This window comes from Lissotriton helveticus, chromosome 2_1 (assembly GCF_964261635.1).
Source record: "Lissotriton helveticus chromosome 2_1, aLisHel1.1, whole genome shotgun sequence".
Taxonomy (NCBI): Eukaryota; Metazoa; Chordata; class Amphibia; order Caudata; family Salamandridae; genus Lissotriton; species Lissotriton helveticus.
In genome coordinates this window covers 1,901,424,335-1,901,436,603 of record NC_136059.1, presented here as the reverse complement: position 1 = coordinate 1,901,436,603, position 12,269 = coordinate 1,901,424,335, and the positions used below count along the sequence as shown (strand labels likewise).

Below are 12,269 nucleotides of genomic sequence, written 5' to 3'. Positions count from 1 at the left end.
GTATTGGAATGTTTTGGTTTTCCAAAGGGATTGTCGTGCATGGAGAATGAAAAGGGCCTGGAGATTGGTCAAGGATAAAGTATAAATCAGCCCTACAGTCTAAGTTCCCCATTGGTTGAATCCATAATTTAGTGTCATGATGTAATGCATTAGATTCATGGTGGGTGTTGAGGTTTCTGCTCTTTGTGCAATACCAAACATTTTACATTTATATAAAAGAGTTGGAGATCGCGACTATGTAGTTATGGTGAAGCATAACTTATAACGGAAACCCATTAAAATCAAGAATTTCGCAAATATGCATGCCATATTGATGCCCAATCAGCTCTAGCTTTTCATTTCAAATTGTGTGCAGTTTAGTGGAGAGGAATACAAAAATCTTTGGGACACTTCAAAAAAAGCATTTCTCATTTTGAGCCTTAGAGGCAGTTTTTCGCCCTTCTAAGACAAAAACTGCAATGGAACGGTGGCGGCTGCTGTAGAACGGGGATGGCAGGCCTGGGGTGAAAAATAAAAATAAAGATCACCTACCTGTTCACACCACACGCTTCTCGTCGTCCTCTGCTTTTCCTCGCTCCTGGAAGCAGGAAGCACCCAGACTACCCTAAGCCAATCACGACGCTGCAGTCAACAGCGTTGTGATTGGTCTGAGCGCCCTGATTCGGTGCTTAGACAGGGACTACGAGCCTGTGTATGATCTCCACCCACACTGTGCATTACAGCCCGGTGGAGAACATGCTAAATGCATATGACTGTTTGGCCAGCCAAAACGTCATGCTCACTTAAGGTGCATATACCACTCCTCCTTCACTGTGACGGAAGCCCAGCCCTCCCTGCACAGTCTGGCTCCTCTGTTATTATCATTTTATTTTTCCTTCGTTCCACTGCTCAGAAGCAGTGGGGCGGCGCTCTTCCACTAAGCAGGGGAGCTGCCGCTGAATTGGACTACCATCAAAGTTGGCAAGAAGATGGAACTGTTCTCCGACTAGGTTCTTATTTAGTTTCACCTAAATCCATTCAGAGGTTTTGAGCTACTTATGTTACACAAGGCTTAATTTGTTATTTTGGCCTTCTGTTTGCAAACCACATGCAAACATTCATTTGTGAGTGTTGGTGAACAGCCTTTCAAATCTTGAACAAAATCTGAGTAGTCAAGACAGCAGTTTTTCCCATTATTGTAAATAACAAAATATCCATGACCATTGAGAACATTTGTGAATTGTTCGAAAACTCCTTCAATCACCTTAACATTTTTTTTCCCGTCTCTAATGCCTTGATATAACTTTTGTGTTCTGGACAAGTGAAAATGCTTGTAAACAAAGGCACATCGCTCGCTTACCTCAGAGTAAAGTCTGTAAACCAGCACCCCCTTCTCATTTTGGAAGGATAACTTGCACATTAGTGGAAGTAGTTTGCAAATAGATTACATATTATTGCTGTTCGTGACTCAAGATTTTACAATAACACTATAAGACTCTAGTCCATATTTACATACACGTAACATAGCACAACCTGGCTTTGCATGAAACCCTAGTGCCAATTTAAGTAGGTGATTGCTCATAAACGTGTACTGAGAGTGTCCCTGGGATGCAAATGTCATGCAAGACACCACATGATCGCCTCACAACTATGTGTGGCACTGTCTTTAGTGTAGCCAAAAATGTCTTTTTTGTAATAGTGACACCTAAGACATCAACAGTGCTGCACAATCTATTCTTACCTTTTGTGCAACAGAGCACTGCACACAACATTGGCAGTTGTAGATAAGTGATTTCTAGAAAAATAAAATACAAGGTCAAAAATTTCTTTAGCATCAGTCTTACATAGGTATGCCATCCTATGTTTTAGAAGTGCAGTGATAACCTCAGGAGGTTTCCTAGATGCTTATAAATCACTTTAGGCACAGACAGGTTACTTACATCGTTACTGTGCAACTGTCTGCGTATGTTTACTTGCCTAATCATATTGTATCTTGTGCACATCATTCATGACAAATTCTGTGATATCATTGATGACATCTGAAATGTCATCATTGTGTATAGCAAGTGTGCAAGTTATAGTTACTTCATTTAACTATAACTGGTGAATTTAAGCTTTTCTGAGTTTAAAATGGTACGTTTTTATTTAAGTTTTCACCTAACTATAACATCATTTTAACCTTTGTTTTTTCAGAGAGAGTGTGTGTGTGGGTGGGTGTGTGTATATATATATATATATATATATATATATATATATATATATATATATATATATATATATATATATATATATATATATATATATATATATATATATATATATATATATATATATATATATATATATATCCATAACCAAATGGCAGTCGCCAGTAGGTAGTTAGGACCATGTTTCCACAGGAAACATATTTGGGGACTTGCCTATCTCTTTGCCGCTGTTTGACAAAAATTCACGAAATTTTCCCAGAAAAGTGTGCTATTGATTCTAGTTGTGCATGCAAGTTTCGGGGTGATCCGTCAAGCGGGGGCCAAGAAAAAGGGGGGGATCAAAAAAGTGCGTTTCCCAAAAGTGTTTTTCACATGTTAATTCCCATAGGGATTTTAAACATGAATACAGCCCGAACTGGTGGACGGAATTACACCAAATTTGGCAGAAAGGTAGCTCTTGGTCCAGAAAGCTCACTTTTTATTATTTGGTAATTCAGTTTTTTTTAGAGTTAGTAAAAGAAATGCAAAGTTTTTATATATAGGGATGCGGATCTTCGGAGGATCCTACAGTCCCCATGTTTATTTATTTATAAAGTTTTATATAGCGCTAGCTAGACCCGTGGGTGATATCTGATTGGCTGCGAGCACTTCAACCAGGAAGTGTTGGCAGCCATAATGGGGCTCTGTCTCAGCCGAGTCCCTCAATAATCTTTTTTTTTAAAGAAAAGGGGCAGGGTAGGAATACCCTGACCCCCTAGCCTTGGTGATGGGCCCCCCTTGGAACCCACCAGGGCAAAAAAAGCATTTTTTGTTATTTTTACTGCCATGGAGAAAATTTAAAAAGAAAACAAGTGCAGTCTCCCACCCATGTTTATTTTTCAGCCCCCAAGTGGGGCCAGTCCCAGGGGCATCCATTTTTTTTAACAAATGGGGTTGGGGTGCATGCAGCCCCCCTCCCCAAGTCCAGATTGAATATTAGAACCGCCACCTCCCCGGGGCTTTATTTATTAATTTGGAGAGGGCCACCCTCTTTAGGCCCTTAAAGGCCTTGGGAACCACCACCTCCCTGGGGCTTACACATTTTAAAAGGGGGGCCGTGCAGACCCCCCTCCTACTTAGTAATTGCCCAATTTGAATTGGCCAAATTGAAAGGGGGATGGAGGCAGTGTGACTCCTCCCTCCTGGGTCATATATGGCCCTGGGGACCACCACCTCCCCAGGGCCAGCCCGTACATACTAAAGAAGGGGGGGCACGCTGCCCTCCTTCTCCAGCCATTAATGGCCCTTAGGACCATCACCGCTCAGGGTCTTATCCTGCTATCTCCTCAGGTGCCCACCCATGGAGATAGCTATTTGCTTTTGCTTGCTGGGAACTGCTCCTGCTTGCTGGGAACTGAGTTTATGTCTGTCTCCCAACGTAGTACACTGGGTACCCAGGTAGATGTGGCCGGTGGCTAGGGTCTCCAGGGCAGAAATCAGTCCGGGAGGGGGGGGGTGTGGCCACCTTCCCCCATTGAATTTTAGCTGGCCCGCTGGTGATGGGGAAGGGGGACTGCGCACCCATACAGCCACTCAGACACTCACTCACACACTGCTGCAGACAGCCACACAGCCACTCGAATCACAAATGTGAAAAAAAGTATCACTCATTAGTAGTACACCAAGTATACTAATTTAACTTTTGTAGTAGGTTAGTACATAAGTTTGACACTCATAAAGGATGTAATGAGTGATGTAATATTTGAAGTCCTAAGCAGTGCATTTCGATGGGGAGTAAGTTATAGTTAGCTCAGGTAACTATAACTGCTGAATTTTGCTGGTTTTGTACGAGTGAAATCTGAGGCTAACTATATAACCTTGGGGTTTTTTGTGTGAATATGTTGCCTACCGGCGGTCGTAAGTAGGTAGTTATAGTTAGAACCTTGTTCATTTTTAGGTCTAGCTAGAGGCAGCGCAGCTGCTCTGGCGAGACTATATAACCTTGTTTTTTTTGTGTGAATGTGTTGCCTACCGGCGGTCGCCAGTAGGTAGTTATAGTTAGAACCTAGTTCATTTTTAGGTCTTGCTAGAGGCAGAGCAGCTGCTCTGGTGAGACATTTAGTTAGTGGATTTTCAAAGTGCTACCCAGGCTTTTGCTGGCCACAAGCTTGAGTGCACGTGCGCGTGCACACGTGCAGCCGCCATCTGCCTTTCCTTTGTTGTCATGGGTAATTAAGCGCTCTCTCCGGGCACCCTTTCAAGTCATCGCTCGTTACCTCTTCTGCCCTCCCCCGCCCTTGGCTGAGCTTCACTCTTTATATTTCTATCACTTCATGTAGCGCAATTCTTCGCCTATCTCTGCTTGCTCTCCAGCCCTTACTTTCCTCCCACCGCCCGCTCAATCTCTATCTGAGCCTCTGTCTGTCTATACTTTTCTCTAGGCTTGTCTTTTTACCGCACTGTTCATGCTTCCACGTACTTTCGTATAATTTTCTCTCTGCTTCCTGCTATCTTTTCTTACTAACTCTCTTTCTCTCTCTGTGTCTTTCTTCCACTTTTTGCATTTCTCTCCATTTTCTGCATCGTAACATCTGTCTGTCTATTACTTTTGTATCTCTACCTGTAAAACTCTGTGGGGCCGATTCATAGAAGCATCCGTGTTTACTGTCGAAAATATAAGGGTTTGAGAAATTGTTTTTTTTAAAATTAATTTGTCGTGAATTCCCAAAAATGGTCCCAAAATGTCACTTTTACATCAAAATGTGGTATGACAATACACTGTGTGACACCAGTGCCCCTATCCAGTTTCAACACCTCTAGTTTCACCCTGCTCTGCTTACCATCCCACATCAGATATATCAGCAAACTATTCAGGGTGGTGGAAGTGGCACGAGGGATACACCAGAAGGAATTCTGCAAGGTATACAGGCAATGCTGGAGCAATACTAGCTTATTCAGGGCCATCCGCCCCATAGTAGACAGGGGGAGGTGATTACAGAAGCAGACGGAGCTCTCTTGTCCAGTAATGAGCACCGCCATATTCAGGTTGTCATTAGATTCAGCAGTGTGTGCCACTGCACGTTCAGCCGTAGCCATCTTGGCGCTGAATAAAATATGCTTATTCAGCTACTTTAACCCTTGTGCAAAGAAGTGATGCATAATGATATGTTCTGAAACTTTGCACCAGCTTTAACAAATGTGCAAGCCCATCATTCAATAGAATGGCTTGCATTTTTCTGGGATACTGCTATTGTGTGCATCTTTGCACATCTCACTTCGTAGGAATATGCCAAAGTCAGATATACTCTTTGGCTACTCTCATTCAGATGGTGCAGGGATGAAGGTCTCCTAGAGACAACAGGCCTCCTGTACTACAGAGGTCTGTAGCATCTAGAGGATTGCCCTTACAGGAATTCTGGAGGGAATATGGGCAACGCGTGAAATACGCACTTACCTGATAATGGCAGACCGTTAGCATTTCTATCCCTTTTTTCGACCTTTAAGCTCCTTGAGCCATCTCCTGTGCAATGTGTGTGGGGGGCAGATCTGAAGGGAAGCATCTCTAAAGTCATCATGAACCATACAATATTGCAGAATGGCACTCACTTTTTTGGAAAATCTAAAAATAAATATGCCCTTGCTGAATGCTAAAATATTCACACCTGGGGAAGATATCGCAGAAGGGAAGTGATCCCAGGTAGAAGGGTAGCAAGTAGCGCACATGTTTTGGGAATCCAGAATCTAAGACTAAGAGTCAAAAACAGTATGTTTGCAATCTGTCTTCAATTCTTCTCAGGCATCAGATTGTACAGTGTGATGTAAAGTATGTCTCTACATACCACACTCTGTAAATAGCTGTCACTTCTCTATACCACCCAATGCATTTCTTTCTCTGTCGCACCTTTCTGTCCGATGTCGCTTTCATTTACCTAAACACTCCCTTTTTACCTGTCTATTTATACATGGCTATGTACCTACCACACTATTGCTCTACCTTTAAACTCTCTCTGTACGTCAAACCTCTCCTTCAATAAACCTCAGTGCCCCACAGCACTTACCGTTCATGACCTCAACTTGCCACCTCTCTCAGATCCTACCTCTAGATCTCTAGCTTTCGGTCAGCTCTCTGCATGCCTGCCTCTCTCTCTCTCTCTCTCTCTCTCTCTCTCTCTCTCACACACACTTTCTCTCTCTCTCTCTCTCTCTCTCTCTCTCTCTCTCTCTCTCTTTCTCTCTCCATCTTGCTGGTCTGTTTGCATTTCATCCCCTTCATTTCTCTTCCATTTACTTCACCTCCCTCTTAATTTCATCTCTCTTTATCTTACCCTTTCTATCATTTTTGCCAACTATATCTTACCTTTCGCTACCTCTCACATGCCTCTTTCTACCTCATCATTCTCTCTTTATTTCTCTCTCTGCCTCACAACTCACTGCCTCATCTCTCTCTTCCCCACCTCTCATACACTATCTAGCCTCCCAATTTACCTCACCTATTGGCCTTCTATGTCTCTCTTTTTATTGATGTCCTCTTTCCCTCACCTTTCCCATTATTGTATTTCTTTCTCTCTACAATGCTCTCTCTACTCTCTCTGATTCTTCCACTCCATCTATCACTCCCTTTGCTTTCATCTCTCTTTCTATCTCCTTCCCTGTTTCCGTTCACTCTGCTTCCAATGTCTCACTTGTTTAATACATCTGTCTTACCTCTGTCTCTCCCTCCCTATTTCACCATTCTCTACTTCTCCGTCACCCTTCCTCTATATTAGCCTCATCTCTCTACCTCATCTGCACCTTTTTACTCTCTACTTCTCATATCTTTCTAATATTCATCCCACCGGCTCTACCTGCCTCTCTGCCTCGCTACTTTGTTTACCTGATCTGTCATTCTTTGCTTCACCTTTCTATTTGTGCTGTCTCATTATAACTCACCTCTCTTCCTATCTTATTTCTCTCTAGACCTTGCACCTTTCTTACCAGCCTAGATTTAAAACTGCATGCCAGGCCTCTAAAAACAAGCATTGGCATAGCCAATAGGTCTCGGCTTTGGGACCTTATACGTTTTTAGCCATGCAACAGTAGATGTTATTGCACCAAGGATATTGTGCTGCATAACTAAATACTTATAAGGTCCCAAAAGCAAGACCTATTGGCTATGTCAATGCTTGTTGCAATTGCCAATAACTTTGGCATCGTTTGATGAACCCTCGCAAAATTTTCAAAACTACTTTGCTACTCACTTCAGCTGCTGTTGTGAAAGTTTCAGGGTGATCCGTCAAGCAGGGGCTGAGAAGAAAGGGAGGGTCCCAAAACAAGTTTTCCCCATGTTCATTTTCTTAAATGTAAATGTAGTATACTTGTAAAGCGCACAGCTGCCCCAGCAACGGGGCGTCCCGGCGCTGTATAACTCTGGGGAACCCGTCCTGGCTTTCCCTGTGGGATGGTCCCTTGCTGGGAATCCCCAAGGTGGAGCCAGGCATCCCCGGAATTGGTGGGGCCGTTGTGGAGATTAGGCAAGCTAATGCCCAGAGTTGCCGAGTGGAACCCCTGATTAGAGTAAGCACCGAAGCGAGAAATATCAAGTCCGCTGACCAAGGTCCACGACCCTGCCGCGTCGGGAATTGAACCCTGGTCCCGGGCTGACTTCTGCTCTCAGGCCTGCTGCCTCTAACCAGTGAGCCACACTACTCCACTCAGAACTTTAGACATGGCTACAGCCCAAACTGCTGAACGGAATTACACCAAATTTGTCAGAAGGGTAGATGTTGGTTCAAGGAAGTGCCTTTTTGTGACATGGTGTAAATCCGTTCAGTAGTTGCGGAGTAATTAAAAGAAATTTCCAATTGTATATATAGGGACGTGGAGGATCCGTGACCCTTCCATAGCTCGTGCTGAGATCTGATTGAATGGCCTCTCAGACGCCCGGTAAACCATTCCCCCAACCCCAGGACCACATGCCAAAAACAAATCTGGAGGGTTGCTCTTGGACCTGTGCCCCGGGGCCCACCATCTCACTGGGGCTAATTAATTGTTTTGGGGTGGCCACTCTAACGCCCCAGGGCCCACCACCTCCCCGGGCCATAATAGGTTTGTAGTGGGGGGCATCAGGGACCCCCTGGGGACCACCACCTCCCCCGGGCCAATATTCATTTTTTTTAAATGGGAGGAGGGCTGCGTGGCCCTCCTCCCAGGCCGTTTTTGGCCCCGGGGACTGCCACCTCCCATGGGAGGGCCCTACAAGAATAAAAAGGGGGCAGTGCGCCATATCACTGACCGTGTCATGAGTGATGTAATATGTGAGGTAAAAAGCAGTGCATTGCGGCTGCGTAAATCATAGCTCAGGTAACTATAAATGCGGAATTTCACTGGTTTTGTATGAGTGAACTCTGAGCCTAACTATAACGTCCCTGTAACCTTTGTTTTTTCAGTGAATATATATATATATATATATCAAGTGGCGTAGCTAGCAGGGGTGGTTTGTTCCGGGCGTCACTTGGGTCGGCGGCGAGCCATGTGCGCAAGTTAAGTTTTGTTTTCTTTCAACTGTTGTTAAAGCTTCTAATGCAAACGGCACAACAGGTTTATCTTTTTAAACAATAAAATGAACTGTGACAATTATTAAAACCACAAATAACTTGATTCCTAGATACAGTGCTTTTCAAGTGTTATTTACTGGTGTAACTGCATCACAACACTAGGGGGAAATGGAAGAGTTACATCTGCATTGTTGACCACTCATTGTGATACAGAGACATCTCTCTCACCTATTCCTATAAATTGATATCGAAAACGCATTGTATAAGAGATGACTATGTAATAAATTCCAATGTGTATATCAATAATTGGAAAAACAACAAATCATCTCTCGTTAATGGGTGAGTTAGCTGAGAAGCATGGGGCAGGCAAGAAACAGACGAAGTATAATGCCCAAGTGGGCATTTGCTCCAAATCCTCTTTCTTTTATGTTATTGATCCGATCGGAAGAAAACAACCCGTGTATACACTAAAAAATTCTTGTACTAACTAAAGTGTGATATATATATATCTCCCGTGAGGAGCTCCGGTAACAAAATAAACGATCAAGTTGAAGGCTGGGTGATTTGTAAATATCACCAGGTTTTTTTTAATGACTTTATTTGGTTAAAGTACTCTTCGGCCCATTTTATATTTTTCATATTATGTTGCAGTTTGCATTAAAATGCTGTCTGCATGGTATGGCAAACAGGAGGTCTTGTTACAATTAGAATGGTATGGTTTTGTTTACCTTTCGTCATGAGTATGTTGATTAACAAAGAGCATTGGTGAAGCTCAGCAGTATGGTTTGGGGCTGCCATCTAAATGCTGTGTCGTGCTTAGAGACTATAACTAGCTGCAGTGACGGAAATTCGAATGAGACTCTTGGTGAAGTCCATACTTAACGGCTATGACGTCATATCTGCGGAAAATATGGAAAAACAACATGAACATCATCCCTGATGCCTACACATGTAATATGTATGTGTGAGTTGGTATATAGTTGCAGATGTATGCATTCAGTGGTACAGTTAGCACGTGTGCCCTAGGTTAATACCTCTGTTTATATACACATAAATCACAGCGTGTGTTCGAATGCTAAAACGGAATATTTACATTTGACTTTATGATTATTAATTGTGGTTTTTTTCTAGTTTTTTATTGCATTGCGATATGATTATTCCTGTATACACTTGTTCATCTGCTTGCCTTTACACTGAGGTAGTCCGTTTGTTTTATTTTGTCTTTCTTTTTGAAAAAAAAAGCAAAGCCCCAAGCAAATGTATAGCAGACAAAGAACCACAAAGTCACCGGTAGTTGTCAAGGGAATTCCCCGTCGTCAGCGGCAGCCGTCTGCCCGTGGCCGGCGCAGCACCTCCACGGCGTTTGGCACGGAGGAGGTTTTGTCTACAGTTGTTTATCACTCCAGCAGGTGTCAAGCGCCTTGACTAATACAGCCCGAGGGTTCATTTTAGTTTAGGAATTAGTCTCTCCCACACAAACACACGCCACAAGTCGCGCTCTTAGATTCCCTTGCCAAACATCCCCGTCTTGAATCATCTTTTTACGCCTCAGCACATTTTGCACGGATTAGATTTCCAGCAAACCTAGTTTTTCATTCAGTGAGTAGATATTTATGTGGAGTTCTTTATGTTCGTTTCTTGTATCGGGTACCCTCTGAACGGAATCATCTTCGTGTTCTGCCCTCAGAGGAAAAACCCTAGGAGCAGGGGCAGAGTATAGAAAGGAGATTCAGGGGTGCAAGGTAAAAACCTATACTGTGTCAGTACTTTTTAGTTGTTTTGATATGGTCTGCCTTCAGAAAACTACTGGCAGCCAGGAGTGATAATGCTTTCTATTAACTTAAGGTTTTTCATTTTATATATGCTGTTGTGCAGACACTGTCCATTTCATTTGCATAACCTAAGCCCTTACACAAACACAAACTACTGTGTGGCATTGTGTTTTTTAGTCAAGTGCCAAGGCCAGGATTACAATTCAGGACTGCAGGTCTCAAGGTCAAACAAGCATTGGAAATGCAATAGGTCTCGCACCATTAGAGTTAGTGCTTTTAGAATTGTTTATGGGTTTTTTTTGTAAATGTTTAGCATTTTTGTTTCCTGTAGCCAATGCTAAAGAATTACAAATAAAAAAAGCCATAAACATTTCTTAAAGCTCTAACTGAAATGGTCTGAGACCTATTGCACTGTGTGAGGGTGAGGGGTTGAGGATGAGTGAGGGTGAGGGTGAGAGTGGGTGAGGGTGAGTGAGGGTGAGGGGTTGAGGGTGAGTGAGGGTGAGGGGTTGAGGGTGAGTGAGAGTGAGGGTGAGTGAGGGTGAGTGAGGGTGAGTGAGGGTGAGGGGTTGAGGGTGAGTGAGAGTGAGGGTGAGTGAGGGTGAGGGGTTGAGGTTGAGGGTGAGGTGTTGAGGGTGAGTGAGGGTGAGGGTGAGTGAGGGTGAGGGTGAGTGAGGTGTTGAGGGTGAGTGAGGGTGAGGGTGAGTTAGGGTGAGGGGTTGAGGGTGAGTGAGAGTAGTTGAGGCTGAGTGAGGCTGAGTGAGAGTGAGGGTGAGTGAGGGGTTGAGGGTGAAGGTTTGAGGGTGAGGGTGAGCACACAAGCTTAGGAGTATGTCTTAGCACAACTTGCCCTCACCAATCACCTTTCACTTCTCAGGGCCTATGGACTTTCAAGGCTACAGATAGCATCTGCCATGTGCCTTAGAGGAACATTTATGTTTTAAAAATGTATTTGACAAATAATTATCGATCCATAGTTCAGCGCCGGCGAGATTATGCATTTTTGATATTTTTTGTTGCTGCACAGGCACTCGTGAGCATCATCTTTACCAGACTATACTATGGGTGGGCCGAGAGTTAGGCAGTCCAGGATCTGGGTGTTGCCATTTTAGAATGGCCCCTTACTTGCCAACTGATGGAGAATTGTTGGGTGGTCTCACTACTACTCGCTGATCTTGTAATTCATGCTCTAATACAAATGAACACTAAATAGTTTTTTATTCACCATCTCAGCAAGAGGCCAACAATTGAATAAGCAGAGTGTGAACCCTTCAGTGAACAGCACCAGTGTAAGTTGTGGATGACTTGAGGATTGTCGCTCATATTTTAACAGATTCGTAACTATTTCACATACATCTTTTTAGTACGAAAGATTCGCTGTTTTTTATTTTCTCATCTCTGATGCATTTTACTTGTTTCTTTTCATTCCTGCATAAACCATAGAGCCAACTCGGCACAAACGTGTTATAATGTGGTCAGAGGGAGGGGCACTAGATGACGAGATGTGGACTACCGCCACATTATGCAAGCTTGCCAGAGCCTCTGTGCCTTGTGGTAAACTACAGCTGTTCTTGAAGTGCTCAGAGCTGCTTCTTCATTCAACGTAAGCCATCGCTTCACTCCAATGAGAGCATCTGAGCATCCTGAAATTGACGTCCTTTGCATAATAAAAGTGTTTACATACCTCAAGCTTCTTTCTCTAGGATTCTTTCTGTAGGATTTCCTTCTGTTTCCTGCTCAATGGTTTCTTCAATGAAATGTTCTTAATTGCTTGTTTCTTTGCTGATTTTTTGGAGAGC

The 12,269-nt window shown here is 43.4% G+C and overlaps 1 protein-coding gene across 1 annotated transcript in view; it reads left to right on the top strand.

Moving 5' to 3' along the window:
• The window catches only part of AFG2A (AAA ATPase AFG2A), a 1,761,034-nt gene that overhangs the window by 1,448,506 nt on the left and 300,259 nt on the right, over window positions 1-12,269 (top strand). The gene's annotated exons all lie outside the window — the stretch shown is intronic.